Consider the following 4,583-nt stretch of genomic DNA (forward strand, 5'->3'; position numbering starts at 1 on the left):
CACTTCTTCCTGTTGACATATAGGCGCTCCATCTTCAATTTTTCAAAAACAGTACGGAGGTGATCAAAGTGCAATGCCCACGTCGAACTGTAGATGAGAATGTCATCGAAGTAGACCACCACAAATTTACCCATAAAAGGCCGTAAGATCTGATGCATAAATCTCATGAAGGTACTAGGAGCGTTCGACAATCCAAAAGGCATGACCATCCACTCGTATAATCCATGTGGTGTTTTAAACGCCGTCTTCCATTCATCTCCCGACCGTATCCTGATCTGGTGGTATCCGCTTTTAAGGTCTATTTTGGAGAAGACCCTAGAACCGGATAGCTGATCCAACATGTCATCTAAGCGAGGAATTGGAAATCTGTACTTAACAGTAATCTTGTTGATGGCTCGGCTGTCGACGCACATACGCCACGATCCATCTTTCTTTGGCACCAGTAGAGCAGGAACTGCACAGGGGCTCATGCTCTCACGGATATAACCCCTTTCTAGTAAATCCACCACCTGTCGCTGTAATTCTTCGGCCTCCTTGGGACTGAGGCGATATGCTGGTCGATTGGGCAGACTCGACCCTGGAACGAGATCAATCTGGTGCTGGATATCTCTCATAGGCGGTAGACCAGGCGGAAAGTCCTCTGGCATCAGCTCGGCAAAATCTGCTAGTAGGTGTTGTACTTCTGCGGGTAAAGCCACGTCGACGATCGTGGCCTCGTCTCGACAAGGCAGCAAAGCGTAGACTACGTCTCCAGACTCCATCTCATCTATAAATTTGGAAACAGATAGCAAGTTAGTATTCTTGGTTGGCGGTATTGAAGTAGTTCTTTCCCGTTGTGGCGCTAATACGATCTTCTTGCCCTTGATGTGCACAGTATAGGTATTCTTTCGCCCATCGTGAATAACACTGCGATCATACTGCCAAGGTCGCCCCAACAATATATGACATGCATCCATAGCCACCACATCACACCAAGCATTATCGAAATATTTGCTGCCAATAGAGAATGATACAAGGCATCGTCTATCTACGGTTACCTCAGTGTCTTTGTTCAACCATGATAACCTGTATGGCTTCGGATGATGGTCCGTCTTCAATTGTAATTTTTGGACAGCTTCATCGGACACAACGTTCTCACAACTGCCGCTATCAATGATCATCTTGCATACTTTATCAGCAACAGTGCAAGTGGTGTGGAAGATATTGGTTCTCAACCAGTCATCTTTCGAGTTGTCCTTTGGAGTGAGTAGACTCTTGCGAACAACTAAAGTTTCCTGACCATCGCCATAAAGCACCTCGTCAGGTTCATCCTCATCGTACACAGGTTCTCCGATTGTCTCCTTCTTATCGTCCTCGTCTTCTTCGATTAATAAATTTTTGCCCTTCTGATTAGTAGGAGCAGGAGCAGGCGTCCTGCACTCGTTGGCCCTATGACCCTGTTCACCACAACGATAACATCTAGTAGATTTAGAATTAACCTGTGGTGGCTTCTGTTGTGGTTGTTGATGTGAAGGACGTGAGTCTTGAGGGCGGGATCGGCTGTTTTGGTCACCTCTGACTATCGGCTTCCGGTTGTGCTGTTTTTCCACGGCCAGCGCACGCTGGTATGCCTCTGAAACGGTCCACAATGAATGAAGACTGAGGGCATCCTGCAAGGGCTGGCGCAAACCCCCCAAGTATCGTGCCACCATCTGCTCCTCGATCTCCGAGAGGTCGTTTCGGGCAATCAACTGGTAGAACTCTTCCGTATATTCATCGACCGATCTCGCACCCTGCCTCAATAAGTGAAGTCGTTGAAACAGAGTTTGGGAGTAGCCGAAAGGAAGGAATTGAGCTCTCATCTTCTTCTTCATCTTTTCCCAATCGGTGATCTTGGGCTTGCCTTGTCTCTCTCGTGAGCGTCGTAGTTGTTCCCACCATGCGGATGCTCGACCCTTGAATCGGATGGCAACCAACTTGACCTTCATCCGATCGGGTACCTCCTTGTAGTAAAAAATCCTTTCTATTTCGTTGAGCCAATCAACGAATCCTTCTGCTTGTAAAGTTCCTGAAAACTCAGGTAGATCAACTCGAAAACCGAAGTCTACATACCGTTCTTCTCGACCTCGACGATCGCGACCCTATCGGGGTGGTGGTAAGGATTGTCAAAGGTGGATGCGGAATCAGAATCACGGTCATAGCTCCTTCGATCTTCAAAATCCTGCGTCGCCAGACGCTGGGTTAATTCTGCGACTTGCCTCCGCAAATCCTCAATCGTCTCCTCTTGCACGGTACGAGCTTCCTCTATCGGAACCTGATGAATGCGACCGCGACCGCCACGTCCACGACCACGACGACCCTCCATCGGATCTGATGCGCTCTGATACCAACTGACGCCGAACAAAATAGCGATTATTCTGGAGGCGGAAGATTGGAGGAGAATTGAGAAGAGAACAAGTTCGAGAAATTGGAAAAACGGGTAGAAGGCTGCGACGACGCTGCTTCTAGGGTTTTTGCCAAAAAAGAGAAATTTTATTAATCAACCAAACTGCCTCCTAAACATCAACTTATAAGATGTTTATATAGACTCAAACCCTAAGAAAGATTCCTAATAAAAAGAAAAATTTCTTAACAAACTTGAAAAGAAAGATTCCTAATAAAAAAGGAAAATTTCTTAACAAACTCGAAAAGAAAGATTCCTAATAAAAAAAATTTTTTTTTTAACAAACTCAAAATCCTAAACGGATTTTTTAAAAAAAAATAGAACTTTTCAAAACTATTCTAAATACCAAAAACTCTAAAAATTACTAAAAATAAAAATTATCAAAATTAATAATTAAAAAATCTTCAAATCCTCCTGCATCATCCTGCTTTAGGACAAGTTCGTCCTATACGGGGAATAGGGGCCAAATCTAACACACCAGATGGGTTCCGTCCATAGACAATCTCAAAAGGATTGAAACCTGTGGTCCTATTTCTTGACCGATTATAAGCAAATTCTGCTTGAGGTAGAGCCAAATCCCATTACTTCGGTTTAGTTCCTGTCAGACACCTCAGAAGATTACCCAAACTTCGATTCACCACCTCGGTCTGACCATCTGTTTGGGGGTGATAAGCACTGCTAAAGTTCAGTTGTGTTCCCAATTTTCCCCACAAGCTCTTCCAAAATTGACTGATGAACTTTGTATCTTGATCTGAAGTCATAGATCTAGGAACACCATGTAAACGCACGATCTTCTTGAAGTAAAGATGGGCAATCCGGACAGCATCCATAGTCTTCCTGCAGGCTATAAAATGTGTCATATTAGAAAATCGATCAACCACAACTAGAATAGAATCTGAAGCCCGTTGGGTGCGAGGTAGACCCAACACAAAATCCATGCTGACATCGAACCAAGGAGCATTAGGAACAGGTAGAGGAGTGTACAAGCCGGCATTTGTCAGAATTTTGGCCAACTTCTTTCCATTTAATCCCAATTCCCTATTTACATTTTCATCAATAATCTAAAACTATCACGGTGATAGTTTTATCAAATAAACAACACTATAATTTAAAAATTCAATCACAACATATTAAACACGAATCTTAAACAACTTATATAATATAATAATCTAATCATAAAATAATTTAACAACTTAACCAATTCAATATCTAAAACAATCGAATCACAATACAAACACAAATATCAAATATCTAAATACAAAGATAACATATCAAATATCTTAATACAATGATATTGTATAAATACTCGAATACAATCAAACCTATGAAAAATATCTAAACTCACTAAGTCAAAATATCTAATCCTACAAAAAATATAATAAGATAAGTTAGTAATAAATCAATAATATGTATCTATTTTGAAAATGCATGTTTATGAGTTATACTTTAAAAAAATTTTAAATGTTAACATACATCTCAAGTAGCTACTGATTCGGGTCCTGAGTCTCCTGTGAGTCAAAGTCATGCAGCGACTGCGGTGTTTGACTCATGTCAGCCATGAACTCGTGCATCTCCCGTGCAATGCCCTCTTATCACAACTGAGTTTGGCGAGACTCTTGAAATACCACCTCTAATATAGAGAGTCGATTCTTTAATTCTTGATTTTCTTGCTTTAGGGCTTCTATCTAGATGATCCGTTGGAACAAAACCCTTAGCTCTAAGGGCCATCACACGACCATAAAAGACTCTCACTTGTGACCCTAGACTGTAGAGGGTGGAGCTCTTCTTTCTCCCACCGACCACATCATAATATATCTCATTTACCTGGTCAGTGGAGAGAGTTTGCATCTCACCTCCCTCTTTATCAGGCTGAGATGCCTATGCAACTTTGGCAGACATTTTAGCCTGTTTAAAAATAAATTCATATAAAATATAAAATTAAAAAAGTAATCATCTATAACAGTTAAATAAATTTCAAATTTAAAATCTTACGTCTAATGCCTACGATCGAGGATCGATAAATGTGTCAACCTTAAACTTGTGTGTCTTAGTAAAAACTTCCCAATAAGTAAGAGATCGCTATAGCTCATGCTCCTGAAGATTCAAAAAAATATAATTAAATCAAAATAAAATCATTGCTAATTAAATAATTCTAAGATAA

The sequence above is a fragment of the Curcuma longa genome, chromosome 7, assembly GCF_044706935.1.
Source record: "Curcuma longa cultivar G26 ecotype Majalengka, Jawa Barat chromosome 7, ITB_CL_G26_1.1, whole genome shotgun sequence".
Lineage (NCBI taxonomy): Eukaryota > Viridiplantae > Streptophyta > Magnoliopsida > Zingiberales > Zingiberaceae > Curcuma > Curcuma longa.